The 22,205-nt window shown below is 49.6% G+C and overlaps 2 long non-coding RNA genes and 1 other non-coding gene across 3 annotated transcripts; all 3 read left to right on the plus strand.

The window, feature by feature from the left end:
* Positions 1–273: 273 nt before the first annotated feature.
* LOC102164580 (uncharacterized) lies at positions 274–1,821 on the plus strand. Its single transcript, XR_014844175.1, has 2 exons — positions 274–468; positions 1,257–1,821. It is a non-coding gene; the product is annotated as an uncharacterized LOC102164580 (transcript).
* Positions 1,822–9,937: 8,116 nt separating this feature from the next.
* LOC146404076 (uncharacterized) lies at positions 9,938–11,524 on the plus strand. The gene is made up of 2 exons (XR_014844177.1): positions 9,938–10,160; positions 10,954–11,524. It is a non-coding gene; the product is annotated as an uncharacterized LOC146404076 (long non-coding RNA).
* Positions 11,525–20,105: 8,581 nt separating this feature from the next.
* LOC110260467 (uncharacterized) lies at positions 20,106–21,718 on the plus strand. The gene is made up of 2 exons (XR_014844176.1): positions 20,106–20,354; positions 21,148–21,718. It is a non-coding gene; the product is annotated as an uncharacterized LOC110260467 (long non-coding RNA).
* The last annotated feature ends 487 nt before the right edge of the window (positions 21,719–22,205 follow it).

Raw genomic sequence — 22,205 nt, forward strand, 5'->3', positions numbered from 1 at the left:
AACATAGATCACAACCCGTGATTGAAACAGATCCGGTAAAATGGGGAAGCTGAATGGAGTGGTTAGGTTTCCATAGCAGATGCCTGGGAAGCTGGGCAGTAGGAGAGGCACCATCTCTGACCCAGTGGGAGAACATCCCCACTGTCAAGGAATTTCTCCTCTTTCCTAACAGGCACATGACACTGGCATGGGGAGTATGTGACACAGTCTCGGGTCAAGCACTGTGCTGTTCCTGGGGAGGGGTGAGGAAGATCATGGACCAGGAAGTGTGATACTGGCATGAGTGTGGCAAGTCATTTATGAGATTGCGTGTGGATGGCGTTTTGGTTGGGAAATGAGGTCATCGTGCCCGTCCTGGGCTGCTCCCCCTGTGCCGTGCAGGGCTGCCTGGCCTTATAAAAGGAGTGACCGTCGTCCCAGCCCCACTCTCTTCCAGACACCAGTCCTAGACCTTCTTTGGAGCCTCTGGTGAGTACAGGTCTTAGAGGTCTTTCTTGGTCCTTGGGTGGTGGGATTTCACCTGAGTGTAGAAGGGACTTTATTTTCACCCCTCAATACTCTTTCTGGGGGAAAGAATACAATGAGGTTGGGAGGGGGGTACGGTTTCGCTGGTGTTTGGGAGGTGATGTGGAATGGGAGGAGAGCGATGGAGTCCAAGGCACCACCTTACCCTGAAGGAGAGAAACAGAGATGAGGTGCTGTGCTGGAGCACCCCCTCCCCCATTCGTTCCCACAGCCTCCCTCTCACGGCTCCATCCCAGTGAGCGGTGGGATTGGGCCTTTGCATTTCTCCTCAAAAGCTCAGCCCCACAGTCGGGTCGGTTAGCCCAGCAAGCAGGGCCACCTGGGACCTCTGGGCAGTGATGAGTTTTGAGATTGGTGACCCTTTTAATAAGCAGGTTCTTTTTATCCAGGTAAAATTTGTATTCACACAACTCCCCTGTGGGTGATTTTATCTTTTGAAAGTGTTCGAATGTGAGATGAAGCAGAAAGGCCTGAGGCCCGAGGGTGAGAGGTGCTCAAAAGAAAGGGTGAAGATGGGCCACAAAATCCTAAAGGCTGTAGTAGGAATCCAAGAGAGTCCTTGGAGACCAACGTGTTGGTGGCCCATTGGATTGTGGTGATCACTGTACACCGAGAAATGAATGAATCCATTGAGTCATAAAAAAAGAAAAACCAAGTGTTGATGGTCGAGCTGACTGCTCTATGGACAGGACTGTCTTTGTGGTGACCAATGTTGTCTCACTGTACTTCAGGTTCCGTGAGTCCCAGGAACGATGTCTTACCAGCAGCAGCAGTGCAAGCAGCCCTGCCAGCCACCTCCTGTGTGCATACCCAAGTGCCCTGAGCCATGTCCACCCCCTAAGTGCCCTGAGCCATGTCCACCTCCTTGCCCACCTGTGGTGTGCCCAATTCCAGTATGCCAGCAGAAATGCCCACCCTGCCCACCGTGCCCACCGTGCCCACCGTGCCCACCCTGCCAGCAGAAGTGTCCACCCAAGTGCCTGTAAGAGCAGCAGACTTCCTCAGGACCATGCAACAACGGGATCCAGGCTCCTCTTGGTCCCAGGGCTCCCTCGTCCTCCCTTTGGCCATGGTGATAGACTGCATCCTTCTCAACCTCCCTCCTGGATTCACAGCTGACGGAGAAAAGGCTTGGTTCCCCAGGCTCATAGGATGTTGTTGGAAGAGCAGCAGCGTCATCGCCGGATGGGGCTCCGCCATCTGCCTGCCTGTGATCTGGGTTGTGATCTCCAGCCTCTGAGCGCTTCAGTGTGTCTCTTTTTCAGTTCTCCAATAAAGGACATGTTTCATGGTCAAGCTCTCAATTCTTCCTTTTGTTCTTTTTTGTTTGTTTTGTTTGTTTGCATGTATTGCTCTCCAGTCTTCTGCCAAGGACAACAAACTCTTTTGAGGGGTCCTTTTCCTTCCTACTAAATCATTAGCATGAGGCTTCTCCAAGCTGTCTTCAGTTGGGTCTGAAATATGTTCTTTTGGATTTTTTACATCCAATCCTTCTTTTTTGTCATTGGTTTCCAACGGGTTTCTGCCTCTTTCTACCTTGTAGGCCCCTGAGAAGAATGAAATTCTCTCAGCTTCAGTTTCCTTATCCGTAAAATAAGGAAGGAATATATAAGTACCATGCATAACCAATTGAACCACTGGCGCTCCCACAGGTGGAAAGAATGTATTCAACTCAGCAGGCTCATAGAAATTAATTTATTCCCAAGTGTTTCCTAATTATGTATCAGGTGCCAGGCTGGTCGTTAGGTTTAGAAGAATGGTGATAGGGACCAAGATCTTTGTCCTTAGAGAGCCTACATGCTTGAGGGGATGGCACAAACACACACAAACACACACACACACACACACACACACACACACAGACACACGTTTAAGACAAATAATATTTATGCTTGGGTGTATGTTAGAGACAATTGCTTTGAAATGCTCCTCCATGTGGCTTTGTTGGCACAGAGTTGAATGAACAGACGAGTGAGCTGTGAGTGTCCTGGTGTTCGAGATTCCAGGGAGAGCAGATGGCAAGGGCAAGGCCAGGGCAAAGTTAGAGCAGAGAGAAGAGAGATGGAGTGTGGGATTGGTGTGGGGTTGAGCACCTGTGAGCTATAGACGTGACTGGGCTCGAAGTGGACTTGGAGCTGCAGCTGAGGCATTCACGAAGACACATCAATAAGACTGAACGATTTTTATCCATCAGCTAGAAGTTCGATTACTCTCTCAGAGAAACGACATTCCCGGGCTCTCTCACATAACATCTTTTATTTTTTTTCATCACAAGAACTTATTGTTTAGTTGTTGTTGAAAGATATTGTTGGATGGTTTGTCTGTTTGTTTTGGGTCCGCACCCGCGTCACAAGGAGGTTCTCAGGCTAGGGGTCGAATTGGAGCTACAGCTGCCTGCCTACACCACAGCCAGAGCAACACCAGGTCCGAGCCATGTCTGTGACCTACACCACAGCTCAGGGCAACACCCGATCCTTAACCCACTGAACGAGGCCAGGGATCAAACCCACAACCTCATGGTTCCTAGTCGCATTTGTTTCCTGGGCAGCACAATGGAAACTCCGAAGTGGAGATGTGAACTGAATGTGGAAATGGGATTTGGAGCTCTGGGCCCTCAGCAGGACAGAGACCCCAGTTCAGTACATGGAAGGTGCCTAGAAGGAGGAGACCAGACAGCGGGACGAGGGGAGGAGAACAGGCTGGGCTGAGGCCCGAGTGCCAAGTTCAGGGGATTTGAGGGCTTCACTGGAGGGTTCAAAAGGAGGCTGGAACCCTCCTCCGCATTTTCCCTTTGCTTTGGTATTGGTACCTATGGCTACTCGCCAGCCATGTGAACACCGCAACCCTGAGTCCAGGGTCCTGGGACTGCACTATTCCTTGGGCTGACCTACCCAGGCCTCCGGCTCCTGCCTTGACTCTGGCACAGGATCCCACTGGTTCATGGGGGGCCCTGTACCAGCCACGGAGGCTCCAGAGTGCCTGGTTCAGCGGCAGCAGGAGGGCAGCGTTTGGATTTCTCTAGGCAGGTCCTCCCTCCATTCAACAGAGGACATTCTTTCCTTGGGATTGTGGAGATCTGTGGACACTGGGTCAGATGCAGTTTCCTAGCCTCGAATTTCACGAGGGAGTTTTTAGGCGCTGTTGCTTTAGAAATGTCACTTCACACTGGGACCAGTGTTCCCTTTTCCTTTCTTTCTGTTTTTTCTTTTTTCTTTTTTCTTTTTCTTTTTCGCTGCAGCCATAGTTCCCTGTCCAGACATTAACTCTCCATCAGAACCAGAGCAGTGTCCCAGGCTGCCGCTGTGAGGACGCCTTAATCCTTAGCCACAAGGAGACTCCCCATGCTGCCTTGGATGTGAAGCTATGCAAAGCCTGCCTATCCCCTGAGGACACAGGATTTCTGAATTCTGAGGAGCCTTTACAACATCTGTCCACCTGATTGCTAAACCCATTCACAAGTGGTGTAGATTCAACAGTGTTTAGAGTGAGTCCCACTCTTTGCTCTGCAAGTCTAGCAGCCTAGCTACTGGCAGGCTCAGGTGCCTGGCTGAGTCCTGGGGTAGTTACCTAATTCAAGAGGTGGAAGAAACTTGCACCTTAGGTTCTAAAGAGCTGAACACATCTTCATAACATATACTTGGAAGGAAGCTGAACTTTCTGGTTCTGGCTTCAGCACAGGTTGCATTCAAAGAAATACTAATCTGAAGTTGTTAAAAAAATAAACACCATTGCAACTTCAATAGTTGACACTTCGTTATAAAGAGCAAACTGGAATTACACTGCAGCAAGAGACTTTAACATGCTTTCATATCCTCAAATGTGTATTCATCTCTGCAGGGCAGTGGCCTTTAACTTCTCTTTCACCTTCTCCCTCCCTCCCCTCCCCTCTTCCTCCTTCCTCTCCTGTCCTCTACCCTCCTCTCTGCATCTCTCAGTCTCTCCTCTCTTTGTCCCTCAGTCGCCCCTTTCAGCTCTTCAGAATGACTCAGTGTTTGCTCGTTTTGTGTCTCTTGACCATCCTGTCCCATGGCCCGTTCACCAGTTTTCTTCTGCAAATGATGTCCTGTCCTTCCTGGAGTTCATCCACCTGGTGCTTCGGGTTTTCCTTGAGGTCCCCTCTGTGTGCATGTCAATAACACAGAAGGATCGAGTGGGCAGCGGGCAGTGAGGGGTGGTGTGTGGGAAGAGAAAGCAGTGTTTAGTTACATGAGATTTGTTTCGAGTTTCTAGAGCAGAGGTCATAAAACTTCCTCCTTCTTGCTGAGACCAGCTGAGAATGTGAGGGTTGCCGAACGGGTGCTCTTAAAATTAAGGTAAAAGTTACCGTAAAACCAGACACAGAGATATTCCTCCTAATGAAAAGTGGGAACCGGGAAACTCAAGGTCTCAGGGACCAAGAGCGTTGCCTCAAGATACCACACTGCTTTGACTGTGGTCTTGAGGATTATGTCACGTGAGGAAGGGGTTGTAGGGGCAGGATATAGGTTTTCTTTAAAAATTATTTTAAAAGTCCCATGGCTGGTAGGTGATTAAGCTTTTATTCTGACCTTTTGGCATTGAACAATCATTTGCATTGAGGAAGCTTGGCTCCAGCTACCTGTGCATAGCATTCTAGAGAATCACCCTTGTGCTTCTGCAGACCATGTGCTTGTCTGCCTCACCCTGGCGTGTCTAGGTTTGTACTTTGGTTCTCCTTGCCAATGCATGTCCTACTAATGACCCCTCATAAACCCCTTGGGGCCATGAGGCTCATCTTCCTCTTATTCTGTAGAGGACATATCCTGCTGTGCAAAGTGCAGGCGTGCCCACTTGCACGGGCCCGGTATGCCTAGACCAATGCATTAGGTCCTCATTCAGCTGACCGCATGAATAACTGATGCCTTCAGGTCTTTGTTCTTAAGCTTAAGTCATTTACCAGCCCTGTGACTGTTTTTCAAGCAGGAATATGGGGTAAAGTAAGCCAGGTCAAGAAGGAGTGTTCATCATAAAGAATAGAAGCAAAGAGGCTAAGAAAATATTGTGGAAACATGTCGGGCGATACCTGGTGCTTCTGGCTTTCCTTTAGGTCCCCTCTGTATCCACTTCAATAACACAGAAGGATCGAGTGGGCAGTGGGCAGTGAGGGGTTGTGTGTGGGAAGGAGGAGGGCATAGAAGGCGGTGCATAGTTACATGAGATTTGTTCCGAGTTCCTAGAGCAGAGGTGAGAAAAGTTTCTTCATTCCCGAACTCACAAGATGGCTGTGAAGCTCATGTACGATTAGACAATTTAGGAACTTAACATTATTTCTTTATTCCACCAATATTCATTCAGCACCTAAGGTGTTGCAGGTCTTGGGCCCTGTGTCTCAAAGGTGGAGAGGGGAGATGCAGGCCCCCTGTTCCAAGCCTGCAGGCCTTAGGGCGAAGAGATAATTGGACAGGGCACACGGTGAAGATGATGTGAGAAGCAAAGCTCCGAATGTCTCTGGAGACTCCCAGGGGCCACCCCTGTCCCAGGGGCCACCCCTGTCCCTGGGGCCGGGCTTTTCACTGAAGTGATGGCTTTGTTGAGAGTCATGTAGACATCAGCCAGGTCCAAATGATGACCAAATGCACTGAGGAGAGGAAAGGGGGATGTGGAAGACAAATCCTGAGACCTTAGCTATGGCAACAGTCCCTAGTTCAAGGCATGGAGTCATAAGGAATGAGGCTGGAGGGGAAGGAAGGGCAGTGTCTCCGATGGGGGATTTATCCTTGAAGGTTAAAATGTTTTAGGTACACATGTGACATAGTCGGGAATGAGTTTTCAGTGGGTTGGTCTGATCGGCAATGCGGAGGGTGCATTTGACAGAAAAAAGACTTGGGGAGAGAGAGAAGTTAGGAAGGTGTGGTAATAACTGAGCAAGTGTTGGGGAGGCCCTGAATTAGGGCCACTGTAGTTTGCATGGACAGGCTGAAATGGATTCCAGAAACAATTAGGCCCTCAGGATGGCATGAGTGGGTGTTTGGCTGGATAATTGCATGTTGCAGAGGGGAAAACAGTCCAGAGAACATAAGGTACTGGGTTATTCACATGGAAAGATAAAGAGTCCTGGAGATTTGAACGATTTGTGGGAGTGTGATCAGGTTTTGGACACTTGGAGGATATTGGAATGGAGACGTCCAGAAGGCAAAGGGATAGCTAAGTCCAAGGTGAGTTCTGTGATGCAAATGGAGCTGTGTGAGTTGACAGCTGTGTTATGATTGCCGAAACCACGGGAGTCATTGGGATTATGCCTGGAGAAGCATAAAGTGGGGCGATCCTGGGGCTAGGGACCAGAGAACTCCATTTGTTATTTACAAGAAGAGGTTCAGGCCAGAGAGAAGAACAGCCCAGTGCAGGGGTCGTAGAAACAGTGGATGTCCTGGAAATCTTCAAATAGGAATTGGTGAGGAGGGCTCATCGTTTGCTTCCCATTTAACCTGTGTCTTGTGTTACATTTTGGTTTTGGCATCGCATTTCTTTTTCTTCCTCTTCTTCTCCTCTTCCTTCTTTCGTGAAATGAACGTCTGCTGACACCGCATCAGGTGGTGTGCTCTTTCTAGCTCATGAGATGAATTGTTGGCAAATGCTACAAATCCAGACTTGATGTATTGCTTGGTTGATTGTCTGGACTTGAGAAAACGATAAAGAAAATGTTAATACCTGAGACTAAATGTCCACGTGGGTCGTGTCAGTAGCCGTTATGCTGTGAAGAGCTATGCCTAGACACATAGTTTTGTCCCCCTCCAGGGCGCTGCTTGGGAGTTATTTACGATTGTAGGACCGACTGCTGTCCGTCTTTAACCAGCCTCTCACTCTTTCTCTCTTGTTCTAGGTAGAGTTTCCAGTGGGAAATGTCATTCCTGGAGTCCTTCAAACGAGGGTTTCCATAGCATCTGGTCTCCCAAATCGTTGTCACCCTGGGGCTTTCATTCTCTTAATGATTCTCCTTTAGGTCCCCAGTTGCTGGCATTTCAGATCATCCTCATTTGGCGTTTTGATCTTTTTGGAGCAAAGCCTCAGGAAGCTACATCAATCAGAAAAGTTCAATCTAGATTTGTGTATTTCTGGCAATTAGACTGGTTGATCTCGTTGGATGACTCGTTTAGCTGCCTGCCACAAGGCAGGTTCAAAACATACCTTGCCTTCAGTTTCTGAAGTCATTGCTCCCTCGTCCTGTAGTGTACAGACTTGGTGAGGCTTTCTGCTTTGACTCATGGCTTAGGTGGTCTCTCTTCTTATTCTCCAGCTACTCAGCTTCTCTTTTAGATAACCAGTACTGCTAGTTTCCAAGTAAGATCGACCAAACCTTCATGTAGTTGTGACATGGTTTTCGGATTCGCTTTGTTCCCAATGCTTCGAGGATCCACTCTTTGGGCAAAGTGAAGATCACTGAGCTTTCGTCACTGTCTTTGTGTGTCACGAAATACTTGTCCCTCTTTCTAAAGCTGGCAGGCAACCTCACGAAGCATTTTTTCCCCTTGAAGCCTGATCCTCCTTCAGTTTATCAAATCTATGGCATGGCCCGTATAATTTCTTGGTAAAAATAACTTGGGCTCTCTTAGTAATTCATGAGGCGAAGAAAAACAAGTCTACCATTATGACAGTAGGACTGATCCAAATCACGTGACCCTTGGATGGCTCCCTCACCCCGGCAGGCACCACCTTTAGCTCCCAGGGCTTTAACAGGAAAAGAAGAGGTCGGGAAAGCACCTGACCCGTCATCCCAAGAGCATCGCTGTGCCTTCTGGCATCCCTGAAGGATGACACTCTCCTAATGGTGATCTGGGTCATTTCTGCTGCATCCCAGAGTGCTGGGCCGGAATGGCTGGCCTCAGATTGGCCGTCTGAGAGGCCGAGAAAGAGATGGGGAACAGGCTCAAGCTAAAGAAATTCCTCCCTCTTCAAGCCCCGAGGTGAGGCCACTGATTGTTCTTTTCTGTGCCACAGCAACCCAGGCAAGAGAGAACCACTGCAGAGGCTGCCCAGCATTCCTCCAGGAAAGAGCATCAGGAGGGAATTCTTCCCTCAGGCAGCGGGAGGGCCCTGCTCACCAGTAAGAAGGTGTGGACTCTGAAGGTGCTTTCAGACTGACTCCTTCGAATTAGCAGTGATGTCAGCCAGGAGAAAGAGGGGGAGAGGGCCAGGGTCTTAGCTAGGGAGCCCTGCTCTACACAGTGTCCTCTTTATCACAGTTTTGGGCATCGGTGACATTATCGATGAGTTATTACAGTGAGTTATTTGTCCTTCCTATTGGTTTTTCTCCTTCGTTGTTATTTTTTAATGGCCGCACCTGAGGCATAAGGAACTTCCTGGGCCAGGGGTTGGATGTGGGCCACGGCTTTGACCTGTGCCATGGCTGTGGCAACTCGTGATGGTTTAACCAACTGTGCTGGCCTGGGGGGTGGAACCTGCACCTCCGTAGCCCTGCGGTAGAATTCTTAACCCACTGCACCACAGCAGGAACTCCTTAGGGTTTGTGCCCTTTAGCATTCACATTTCTTTTCCTTTCAAAAGTTTTTAGGGTCAGAATGTGTAACACGAGGAGTAGTCTCTGAATACTGCAAATGTATGATACGGTGTGGTTCGCATATTTGTCTATCATATCTGCAAATGTGAAGCTGTGGGGTGGGGGTGGGGCTGCCCCAGCCTGTGATCTTATGGCCCAGAAAACAGAGGGATAGTGCTGTCCTTTGCCGACCTATGTAGGGAGCCATGTGAGGACCCACCCAGCAGGGGACTGTCAGCAACTAGGAAAGCAAGATAAGATTTTGTGGCTCTGTGTGAGTCATTGAATTCTCAAGAAATGCCTAGAGACCTGTAGGACCTGGGCAAAGGGGAAGTTAGTTTTAAATCTTTGGTGGAAAATGAAACAAGGCCTAAAAGGACAAAAACTCAGCATAACCCAGCTGAATCCAGACTCGCAGTGTCCTAATCGAACAGGTGCATGCAACGAAGGAGTTCCCAAAGACAAAGAGCTCCAAGGCCACAGACGACAGGGCTCAACCAAAAAAACCCTTGTGTATGAAAAACCAAGCACTCCCCTGGGTGGGGGGTGGGGGCTGCGGGAGTGAGTCTGAGTCTTGCTTGCTCACAGCCCCTGACCATTCAGTTAGTCAATAAACTGCTTGCAAGCTCATTGCTCCAGCCTGTGCCTCCTCCTTCCTTGCTGTTCTACCAGTAAAGGAAAACTGGGTGAACGTTAAGAGATGGGGGGTTAGCAAAACCTGGTCTCTGCTATTGAGAGACACAAAGCTGGAAGCTGGGCGGGAGGAGAGGCACCATCTCTGAGCATGGGAGCGCATCCCCACTGTCAAGGAATTTCTCCTCTTTCCTAACTGGCACATGACACTGGCATGGGGAGCATGCGCCACGGTCTCGGGTCAAACACTGTGCAGTTCCTGGGGAGGGGTGAGGGAGATCATGGACCAGGAAGTGTGATACTGGCATGAGTGTGGCAAGTCATTTATGAGATTGTGTGTGGAGGGCGTTTTTCTTTGGAAATGATAGCATCATGCCCAGCCAGCTCCCCCTGCGCCGTGCAGGGCTGCCTGGCCTTATAAATGGACTGACCTTCATCCCAGCCCCACTCTCTTCCAGACACCAGTCCTAGATCTTCTTTGGAGCCTCTGGTGAGTACAGGTCTTAGAGGTCTTTCTTGGCCCTTGGGTGGTGGGATTTCACCTGAGTGTAGAAGTGACTTTATTTTCACCCCTCAATACTCTTTCTGGGGGAAGGAAGACAATGAGGTTGGGAGGGGGGTACGTTACTGATGGTGTTTGGGAGGTGATGTGGAATGGGAGGAGAGCGATGGAGTCCAAGGCACCACCTTACCCTGAAGGAGAGAAACAGAGATGAGGCGCTGTGCTGGAGCACCCCCTCCCCCATTCGTTCCCACAGCCTCCCTCTCACGGCTCCATCCCAGTGAGCGGTGGGATTGTGCCTTTGCATTTCTCCTCAAAAGCTCAGCCCCACAGTCGGGTCGGTTAGCCCAGCAAGCAGGGCCTCCTGGGAGCTCTGAGCAGAGATGTGTTTTGAGACTGGTGACCCTTTTAATAAGCGGGTTTTTCCTCTCCAGATAATATTTGTATTCACACAACTCCCCTGAGGGTGATTTTATCTTTAGAAAGTGGTCGAATGTGAGATGAAGCAGAAAGGCCTGAGGCCTGAGGGTGAGAGGTGCTCAAAAGAACAGGTGAAGATGGGCCACAAAATCCTAAAGGCTGTAGTAGGACTCCAAGAGAGTCCTTGGAGACCAACGTGTTGGTGGCCCATTGGATTGTGGTGATCACTGTACACTGAGAAATGAATGAATCCATTGAGTCATAAAAAAAAACCCAAAAAACCAAGTGTTGATGGTCGAGCTGACTGCTCTATGGACAGGACTGTCTTTGTGGTGACCAATGTTGTCTCACTGTATTTCAGGTTCCCTGAGTCCCAGGAAAGATGTCTCACCAGCAGGATCAGTGCAAGCAGCGCTGCCAGCCACCTCCTGTGTGCCCTCAGCCATGTCCACCTCCAGGGCAATGTCCACCTCCTTGCCCACCTGTGGTGTGCCCACCATACCCATGCTGGCCACCCTGCCCACAGTACCCAGGCTGGCCACCCTGCCCACCCTGCCCACCATGCCCACCCTGCCCACCGTGCCCATCCTGGCAGCCGAATTTTCCACGCAATTGCCATTAACATCAGCAGACTTCCTCAGGACCATGCAACAACGGGATCCAGGCTCCTCTTGGTCCCAGGGCTCCCTCGTCCTCCCTTTGGCCATGGTGATAGACTGCATCCTTCTCAACCTCCCTCCTGGATTCACAGCTGACAGAGAAAAGGCTTGGTTCCCCAGGCTCATAGCATGGTGTTGGAAGAGCAGCAGCGTCATCGCCGGATGGGGCTCTGCCATCTGCCTGCCTGTGATCTGGGTTGTGACCTCCAGCCTCTGAGCGCTTCAGTGTGTCTCTTTTTCAGTTCTCCAATAAAGGACATGTTTCATGGTCAAGCTCTCAATTCTTCCTTTTGTTCCTTTGTTTGTTTTGTTTGTTTGCATGTATTGCTCTCCAGTCTTCTGCCAAGGACAACAAACTCTTTTGAGGGGTCCTTTTCATTCCTAGTAAATCATCAGCATGAGCCTTCTCCAAACTGTCTTCACTTGGGTCTGAAATATGTTCTTTTGGATTTTTTACATCCAATCCTTCTTTTTTGTCATTGGTTTCCAACGGGTTTCTGCCTCTTTCTATGTTGTATTTCCCCGAGAAGAATGAACTTCTCTCAGCTTCAGTTGCCTTATCTGTAAAATAAGGAAAGAATGTATAAGTACCATGCATAACCGATTGAACCACTGGCGCTCCCACAGGTGGAAAGAATGTATTCAACTCAGCAGGCTCATAGAAATTAATTTATTCCCAAGTGTTTCCTAATTATGTATCAGGTGCCAGGCAGGTGGTTAGGTGTTAGAAGAATGATGATGGGGACCAAGGTCCTTGTCCTTAGAGAGCCTACATGCTGGAGGGGATTGCACACACACACACACACACACACACACACACACACGTGTAAGACAAATAATAGTTATGCTTGGGTGTATGTTAGAGACAAATGTTTTGAAAAGCTCTTCCAAAGTGGCTTTGTGGGCAAAGACGTGAATGAAGAGATGACTGCGCTATGAGTATGCTGGGGTTCGTGCTTCCAGAGAGAGCAGATGGCAAGGGCAAGGCCAGAGCAGAGTTAGAGCAGAGAGAAGAGAGATGGGGTGTAGGGTAGGGGGTTGAGCACCTGTGAAACATGGAAGTTCCTGGGCTTGAGGTGGACTTGGAGCTGCAGCTGAGGCTTAGGCCACAGCCATGGACACACAGGATCCATAAGCCAATGAGCGAGGCCAGGGATCGATTGATGACCCCGTGTCCTCACAGAGACAAGGTCCAGTTCTTAAGCCTCTGACCCACAACGGGAACTCCTCAAGTGCATGTTTGTGGTCGTTCCCTCCCTGATCTCAGGGTGGAGGCCAGCAGGCCTGGACTTCCGGTGCTGAGAGCATCCGGGGAAGCCTTGCGTTTGTGTGGGTGGCGTCCGTGTCCCAGGGGAGTTGTGAGTAGGACGGTCCTAGTACCGGCTTCAAAGTCCACCTTTGTGCTTTCAGATCATGGTGCTGTGGGCTGATATGGGCGTGAATGATGAAGTGACATGTCTGTGCTTGGGGGTCTTCAGCCCCGTGAGCAGGAGCCTGTGAGGAGGAAGATGGCAAACGGGTGATGTCACTGTTGGGCAGTTCTTGCTGCCCAGGGGAGCAGTTTTATGCCCTGGAAAGATGCAGAGTCAGGGCTTAGGTATCCAAGAAGAGGAGGGTCGGTCCTCCCTTGTTGCTGCTGCCATCAGGGACCCTTCCCCAGGACTAGCATCATCACCATGGCCATCAACGACCACCAACACGACTGGAGAAAGAAGATTGGCATGGATGGCTTCTTCTCAGGTAAACAGCTAAAGCCCAGGTGCCGAGGTGAAATACCCGGAGAGGCTGGGGTGGCGGCAGATAAACGCCCAATACCTTCCTCACCATCACTGACTCAGGAGTTTTCCATTTTCCTACATCAGAACCAGAAGTGAAACCACCCCGCAGGCAGCTCCACGCACGAGGTGGAACCCAGAGCCAGTTCTCCCCGAGGCTGTTGGTGGAAAGGCTCTGCCTGGACACAGGTTAGGACTAGTTCTCTGGCCCTGTCTCATCAACCTACCGAGTGAGCAGGTGCAATGATCGAGGTCAGACAGGGAAGGAGCTAGAAAGGTTGTCATGTGAGGTCCTGGAGATGCTGGCCTGGGAAAGGGGAGCCGTGGGGGGTAAGAGTATTTGCTGCAGCGTCCAGACCGCTGAGCCTCAGCGGGAGAGCAGAGCTGTGACTCTGTGCAGCTCTAGGGTCAGAGGTTCTGCTAGAGTTCAAGGTAGACCAAGGAAGCCATTTCTGGGAGGAGGAGAGATGGAGAGGGCCTGGGATTTGGGGGGATAGTAGATGCAAGCTGTTGCATTTGGTGTGGATGAGCAGAGATCCCGCGGTATAGCACAGGGACCTAAATCTAACCACTTGTGATGGGACACGATGGAGCAAAACATGAGAGAAGGAATGTATATATATGTATAACTGGGTCCCTCTGCCATCCAGTAGAAATTGACCAAATATTGTAAAGAAACAATAGTAATAATTTTCAAGAGGATGAAAATAAGTAAACCTTAACTCAACCAAAAAAAAAAAAAAAAATGAGAGAGAGATTTTTCTGAGTGAGATGCACCCAAGGGTGAGATTGTTACTGGTGGAGCTGTGGAGCCATGAAACCTCTGCCTGACACTCAAAAAAGGTCTTAAACATGAGAATGTTGTTTTGAATCTCCAAACAAGGTTTTACATGCAGTCACGGAGACGCATCAACAGGACTGAAGGCTTTCTATTGTCCATCAGCTAGAGGATCGATTTCCCTCTCAAAGCACATTTCCCAGGGTCTTTCACATAGCATCTTTTTTTTTTTTTTCATCACAAGAAAGTTATTGTTTATTTGTTCTTGAAAGTTTTTGTTTGTTTAGGTCCACACCCGTGTCACATGGAGGTTCTCAGGCTAGGTGGCAAATTGGAGCTACAGCGGCCTGCCTACACCACAGCCAGAGCAACACCCAAACCTTAACCCACTGAACGAGGCCAGGGATCAAACCCACAACCTCATGGTTCCTAGTCGCATTTGTTTCCTGGGCAGCACAACGGAAACTCCGAAGTGGAGATGTGAACTGAATGTGGAAATGGGATTTGGAGCTCTGGGCCCTCAGCAGGACAGAGACCCCAGTTCAGTACATGGAAGGTGCCTAGAGGGAGGAGACCAGACAGCGGGACCAGGGGAGGAGAACAGGCTGGGCTGAGGCCCGAGTGCCAAGTTCAGGGGATTTGAGGGCTTCACTGGAGGGTTCAAAAGGAGGCTGGAACCCTCCTCCGCATTTTCCCTTTGCTTTGGTATTGGTACCTACGGCTGCTCGCCAGCCATGTGAACACCGCAACCCTGAGTCCAGGGTCCTGGGACTGCACTATTCCTTGGGCTGACCTACCCAGGCCTCCGGCTCCTGCCTTGACTCTGGCACAGGATCCCACTGGTTCATGGGGGGCCCTGTACCAGCCACGGAGGCTCCAGAGTGCCTGGTTCAGCGGCAGCAGGAGGGCAGCGTTTGGATTTCTCTAGGCAGGTCCTCCCTCCATTCAACAGAGGACATTCTTTCCTTGGGATTGTGGAGATCTGTGGACACTGGGTCAGATGCAGTTTCCTAGCCTCGAATTTCACGAGGGAGTTTTTAGGCGCTGTTGCTTTAGAAATGTCACTTCACACTGGGACCAGTGCTCCTTTTTCCTTTCTTTCTGTTTTTTCTTTTTTCTTTTTTCTTTTTCTTTTTCGCTGCAGCCATAGTTCCCTGTCCAGACATTAACTCTCCATCAGAACCAGAGCAGTGTCCCAGGCTGCCGCTGTGAGGACGCCTTAATCCTTAGCCGCAAGGAGACTCCCCATGCTGCCTTGGATGTGAGGCTATGCAAAGCCTGCCTATCCCCTGAGGACACAGGATTTCTGAATTCTGAGGAGCCTTTACAACATCTGTCCACCTGATTGCTAAGCCCATTCACAAGTGGTGTATATGCAACAGTGTTTAGAGTGAGTGCCACTCTTTGCTCTGCAAGTTTAGCAGCCCAGCTACTGGCAGGCTAAGGTGCCTGGCTGAGTCCTGGGGTAGTTACTTAATTCAAGAGGTGGATGCAACTTGCACCTTAGGTTCTAAAGAGCTGAACACATCTTCATAACCTATACTTGGAAGGAAGCTGAACTTTCTGGTTCTGGCTTCAGCACAGGTTGCATTCAAAGAAATACTAGTCTGAAGTTCTAAAAAAACAAGAGCCATTGCAACGTCAATAGTTGACACTTCGTTAAAAAGAGCAAACTGGAATTACACTGCAGCAAGAGACTTTAACATGCTTTCATATCCTCAAATGTGTATTCATCTCTGCAGGGCAGTGGCCTTTAACTTCTCTTTCACCTTCTCCCTCCCTCCCCTCCCCTCTTCCTCCTTCCTCTCCTGTCCTCTACCCTCCTCTCTGCATCTCTCAGTCTCTCCTCTCTTTGTCCCTCAGTCGCCCCTTTCAGCTCTTCAGAATGACTCAGTGTTTGCTCGTTTTGTGTCTCTTGACCATCCTGTCCCATGGCCCGTTCACCAGTTTTCTTCTGCAAATGATGTCCTGTCCTTCCTGGAGTTCATCCACCTGGTGCTTCGGGTTTTCCTTGAGGTCCCCTCTGTGTGCATGTCAATAACACAGAAGGATGGAGTGGGCAGCGGGCAGTGAGGGGTTGTGCGTGGGAAGGAGGAGCGCATAGAAGGCGGTGCATAGTTACATGAGATTTGGTTTGAGTTCCTAGAGCAGAGGTGAGAAAAGTTTCTTCGTTCCTGAACTCACAAGATGGCTGTGAAGCTCATGTAGGATTAGACAATTTAGGAACTTAACATTATTTCTTTATCCCACCAATATTCATTCAGCACCTAAGGTGGTGTAGGTCTTGGGCCCTGTGTCCCAAAGGTGGAGAGAGGAGATGCAGGCTCCCTGTTCCAAGGCTGCAGGCCTGATGGAGAAGCAGATGACTGGACAGGGCACATGCTGCAGATGATGGGAGAAGCAAAGCTCCGAATGTCTCTGGAGACTCCCGGGTGGCAATGCTTTTCACTGAAGTGATGGCTTTGTTGAGAGTCGTGTAGACATCAGCCTTGTTGAAATGATGACCAAATGCACTGAGGAGAGGAAAGAGAGATGTGGAAGACAAATCCTGAGACCTTAGCTATGGCAACAGCCCGTAGTTCAAGGCACAGAGTCATAAGGAATGAGGCTGGAGGGGAAGGAAGGGCAGTGTCTCGGATGGGGGATTGATCCTTGAAGGTTAAAATGTTTTAGGTACGCATATGACATAGTCAGGTTTAGTTTTCAGTGGATTGTTCTGACCGGCAATTGGAAGGTGGATTTGACAGAAAGAAGTCTTGGGGAGAGAGAGAAGTTAGGAAGGTGTGGTAATAACTGAGCCAGAGATGAGGAGGCCCTGAATTGGGGCCACGGTAGTTTGCATGGACAGGCTGAAATGGATTCCAGAAACATTTGGGCCCTCAGGATGGCATGAGTGGGTGTTTGGCTGGATAATTGCATGTTGCAGAGGGGAAAACATTCCAAAGAACATAAGGTACTGGGTTATTCACATGGAAAGATAAAGAGTCCTGGAGATTTGAATGGTTTGTGGGAGTATGATCAGGTTTTGGACACTTGGAGGATATTGGAATAGAGACGTCCAGAAGGCAAAGGGATAGCTAAGTCCAAGGTGAGTTCTGCGATGCAAATGGAGCTGTGTGAGTTGACAGCTGTGTTATGATTGCCGAAACCACGGGAGTCATTGGGATTATGCCTGGAGAAGCATAAAGTGGGGCGATCCTGGGGCTAGGGACCAGAGAACGCCATTTGTTATTTAGAAGAAGAGGTTCAGGCCAGAGAGAAGAACGGCCCAGTGCAGGGGTTATAGAAGCAGTGGATGTCCTGGAAATCTTCAAATAGGAAAAGGTGAGGAGGGCTCATCGTTTGCTTCCCATTTAACCTGTGTCTTGTGTTACATTTTGGTTTTGGCATCGCATTTCTTTTTCTTCCTCTTCTTCTCCTCTTCCTTCTTTCGTGAAATGAACGTCTGCTGACACCGCATCAGGTGGTGTGCTCTTTCTAGCTCATGAGGTGAATTGTTGGCAAATGCTACAAATCCAGACTTGATGTATTGCTTGGTTGATTGTCTGGACTTGAGAAAACGATAAAGAAAATGTTAATACCTGAGACTAAATGTCCACGTGGGTCGTGTCAGTAGCCGTTATGCTGTGAAGAGCTATGCCTAGACACATAGTTTTGTCCCCCTCCAGGGCGCTGCTTGGGAGTTATTTACGATTGTAGGACCGACTGCTGTCCATCTTTAACCAGCCTCTCACTCTTTCTCTCTTGTTCTAGGTAGAGTTTCCAGTGGGAAATGTCATTCCTGGAGTCCTTCAAACGAGGGTTTCCATAGCATCTGGTCTCCCAAATCGTTGTCACCCTGGGGCTTTCATTCTCTTAATGATTCTCCTTTAGGTCCCCAGTTGCTGGCATTTCAGATCATCCTCATTTGGCGTTTTGATCTTTTTGGAGCAAAGCCTCAGGAAGCTACATCAATCAGAAAAGTTCAATCTAGATGTGTGTATTTCTGGCAATTAGACTGGTTGATCTCGTTGGATGACTCGTTTAGCTGCCTGCCACAAGGCAGGTTCAAAACATACCTTGCCTTCAGTTTCTGAAGTCATTGCTCCCTCGTCCTGTAGTGTACAGACTTGGTGAGGCTTTCTGCTTTGACTCATGGCTTAGGTGGTCTCTCTTCTTATTCTCCAGCTACTCAGCTTCTCTTTTAGATAACCAGTACTGCTAGTTTCCAAGTAAGATCGACCAAACCTTCATGTAGTTGTGACATGGTTTTCGGATTCGCTTTGTTCCCAATGCTTCGAGGATCCACTCTTTGGGCAAAGTGAAGATCACTGAGCTTTCGTCACTGTCTTTGTGTGTCACGAAATACTTGTCCCTCTTTCTAAAGCTGGCAGGCAACCTCACGAAGCATTTTTTCCCCTTGCAGCCTGATCCTCCTTCAGTTTATCAAATCTATGGCATGGCCCGTATAATTTCTTGGTAAAAATAACTTGGGCTCTCTTAGTAATTCATGAGGCGAAGAAAAACAAGTCTACCATTATGACAGTAGGACTGATCCAAATCACGTGACCCTTGGATGGCTCCCTCACCCCGGCAGGCACCACCTTTAGCTCCCAGGGCTTTAACAGGAAAAGAAGAGGTCGGGAAAGCACCTGACCCGTCATCCCAAGAGCATCACTGTGCCTTCTGGCATCCCTGAAGGATGACACTCTCCTAATGGTGATCTGGGTCATTTCTGCTGCATCCCAGAGTTCTAGGCCGGAATGGCTGGCCTCAGATTGGCCGTCTGAGAGGCCGAGAAAGAGATGGGGAACAGGCTCAAGCTAAAGAAATTCCTCCCTCTTCAAGCCCCGAGGTGAGGCCACTGATTGTTCTTTTCTGTGCCACAGCAACCCAGGCAAGAGAGAACCACTGCAGAGGCTGCCCAGCATTCCTCCAGGAAAGAGCATCAGGAGGGGACTCTTCCCTCAGGCAGCGGGAGGGCCCTGCTCACCAGTAAGAAGGTGTGGACTCTGAAGGTGCTTTCAGACTGACTCCTTCGAATTAGCAGTGATGTCAGCCAGGAGAAAGAGGGGGAGAGGGCCAGGGTCTTAGCTAGGGAGCCCTGCTCTACACAGTGTCCTCTTTATCACAGTTTTGGGCATCGGTGACATTATCGATGAGTTATTACAGTGAGTTATTTGTCCTTCCTATTGGTTTTTCTCCTTCGTTGTTATTTTTTAATGGCCGCACCTGAGGCATAAGGAACTTCCTGGGCCAGGGGTTGGATGTGGGCCACGGCTTTGACCTGTGCCATGGCTGTGGCAACTCGTGATGGTTTAACCAACTGTGCTGGCCTGGGGGGTGGAACCTGCACCTCCGTAGCCCTGCGGTAGAATTCTTAACCCACTGCACCACAGCAGGAACTCCTTAGGGTTTGTGCCCTTTAGCATTCACATTTCTTTTCCTTTCAAAAGTTTTTAGGGTCAGAATGTGTAACACGAGGAGTAGTCTCTGAATACTGCAAATGTATGATACGGTGTGGTTCGCATATTTGTCTATCATATCTGCAAATGTGAAGCTGTGGGGTGGGGGTGGGGCTGCCCCAGCCTGTGATCTTATGGCCCAGAAAACAGAGGGATAGTGCTGTCCTTTGCCGACCTATGTAGGGAGCCATGTGAGGACCCACCCAGCAAGGGACTGTCAGCAACTAGGAAAGCAAGATAAGATTTTGTGGCTCTGTGTGAGTCATTGAATTCTCAAGAAATGCCTAGAGACCTGTAGGACCTGGGCAAAGGGGAAGTTAGTTTTAAATCTTTGGTGGAAAATGAAACAAGGCCTAAAAGGACAAAAACTCAGCATAACCCAGCTGAATCCAGACTCGCAGTGTCCTAATCGAACAGGTGCATGCAACGAAGGAGTTCCCAAAGACAAAGAGCTCCAAGGCCACAGACGACAGGGCTCAACCAAAAAAACCCTTGTGTATGAAAAACCAAGCACTCCCCTGGGTGGGGGGTGGGGGCTGCGGGAGTGAGTCTGAGTCTTGCTTGCTCACAGCCCCTGACCATTCAGTTAGTCAATAAACTGCTTGCAAGCTCATTGCTCCAGCCTGTGCCTCCTCCTTCCTTGCTGTTCTACCAGTAAAGGAAAACTGGGTGAACGTTAAGAGATGGGGGGTTAGCAAAACCTGGTCTCTGCTATTGAGAGACACAAAGCTGGAAGCTGGGCGGGAGGAGAGGCACCATCTCTGAGCATGGGAGCGCATCCCCACTGTCAAGGAATTTCTCCTCTTTCCTAACTGGCACATGACACTGGCATGGGGAGCATGCGCCACGGTCTCGGGTCAAACACTGTGCAGTTCCTGGGGAGGGGTGAGGGAGATCATGGACCAGGAAGTGTGATACTGGCATGAGTGTGGCAAGTCATTTATGAGATTGTGTGTGGAGGGCGTTTTTCTTTGGAAATGATAGCATCATGCCCAGCCAGCTCCCCCTGCGCCGTGCAGGGCTGCCTGGCCTTATAAATGGACTGACCTTCATCCCAGCCCCACTCTCTTCCAGACACCAGTCCTAGATCTTCTTTGGAGCCTCTGGTGAGTACAGGTCTTAGAGGTCTTTCTTGGCCCTTGGGTGGTGGGATTTCACCTGAGTGTAGAAGTGACTTTATTTTCACCCCTCAATACTCTTTCTGGGGGAAGGAAGACAATGAGGTTGGGAGGGGGGTACGTTACTGATGGTGTTTGGGAGGTGATGTGGAATGGGAGGAGAGCGATGGAGTCCAAGGCACCACCTTACCCTGAAGGAGAGAAACAGAGATGAGGCGCTGTGCTGGAGCACCCCCTCCCCCATTCGTTCCCACAGCCTCCCTCTCACGGCTCCATCCCAGTGAGCGGTGGGATTGTGCCTTTGCATTTCTCCTCAAAAGCTCAGCCCCACAGTCGGGTCGGTTAGCCCAGCAAGCAGGGCCTCCTGGGAGCTCTGAGCAGAGATGTGTTTTGAGACTGGTGACCCTTTTAATAAGCGGGTTTTTCCTCTCCAGATAATATTTGTATTCACACAACTCCCCTGAGGGTGATTTTATCTTTAGAAAGTGGTCGAATGTGAGATGAAGCAGAAAGGCCTGAGGCCTGAGGGTGAGAGGTGCTCAAAAGAACAGGTGAAGATGGGCCACAAAATCCTAAAGGCTGTAGTAGGACTCCAAGAGAGTCCTTGGAGACCAACGTGTTGGTGGCCCATTGGATTGTGGTGATCACTGTACACTGAGAAATGAATGAATCCATTGAGTCATAAAAAAAAACCCAAAAAACCAAGTGTTGATGGTCGAGCTGACTGCTCTATGGACAGGACTGTCTTTGTGGTGACCAATGTTGTCTCACTGTATTTCAGGTTCCCTGAGTCCCAGGAAAGATGTCTCACCAGCAGGATCAGTGCAAGCAGCGCTGCCAGCCACCTCCTGTGTGCCCTCAGCCATGTCCACCTCCAGGGCAATGTCCACCTCCTTGCCCACCTGTGGTGTGCCCACCATACCCATGCTGGCCACCCTGCCCACAGTACCCAGGCTGGCCACCCTGCCCACCCTGCCCACCATGCCCACCCTGCCCACCGTGCCCATCCTGGCAGCCGAATTTTCCACGCAATTGCCATTAACATCAGCAGACTTCCTCAGGACCATGCAACAACGGGATCCAGGCTCCTCTTGGTCCCAGGGCTCCCTCGTCCTCCCTTTGGCCATGGTGATAGACTGCATCCTTCTCAACCTCCCTCCTGGATTCACAGCTGACAGAGAAAAGGCTTGGTTCCCCAGGCTCATAGCATGGTGTTGGAAGAGCAGCAGCGTCATCGCCGGATGGGGCTCTGCCATCTGCCTGCCTGTGATCTGGGTTGTGACCTCCAGCCTCTGAGCGCTTCAGTGTGTCTCTTTTTCAGTTCTCCAATAAAGGACATGTTTCATGGTCAAGCTCTCAATTCTTCCTTTTGTTCCTTTGTTTGTTTTGTTTGTTTGCATGTATTGCTCTCCAGTCTTCTGCCAAGGACAACAAACTCTTTTGAGGGGTCCTTTTCATTCCTAGTAAATCATCAGCATGAGCCTTCTCCAAACTGTCTTCACTTGGGTCTGAAATATGTTCTTTTGGATTTTTTACATCCAATCCTTCTTTTTTGTCATTGGTTTCCAACGGGTTTCTGCCTCTTTCTATGTTGTATTTCCCCGAGAAGAATGAACTTCTCTCAGCTTCAGTTGCCTTATCTGTAAAATAAGGAAAGAATGTATAAGTACCATGCATAACCGATTGAACCACTGGCGCTCCCACAGGTGGAAAGAATGTATTCAACTCAGCAGGCTCATAGAAATTAATTTATTCCCAAGTGTTTCCTAATTATGTATCAGGTGCCAGGCAGGTGGTTAGGTGTTAGAAGAATGATGATGGGGACCAAGGTCCTTGTCC

The sequence above is a fragment of the Sus scrofa genome, chromosome 4, assembly GCF_054392235.1.
Source record: "Sus scrofa isolate SSC_HxYL_T2T_F1_AM1 chromosome 4, Sscrofa_HxYL_maternal_Yorkshire_Landrace_v2.0, whole genome shotgun sequence".
In the NCBI taxonomy this organism is placed as follows: Eukaryota; Metazoa; Chordata; class Mammalia; order Artiodactyla; family Suidae; genus Sus; species Sus scrofa.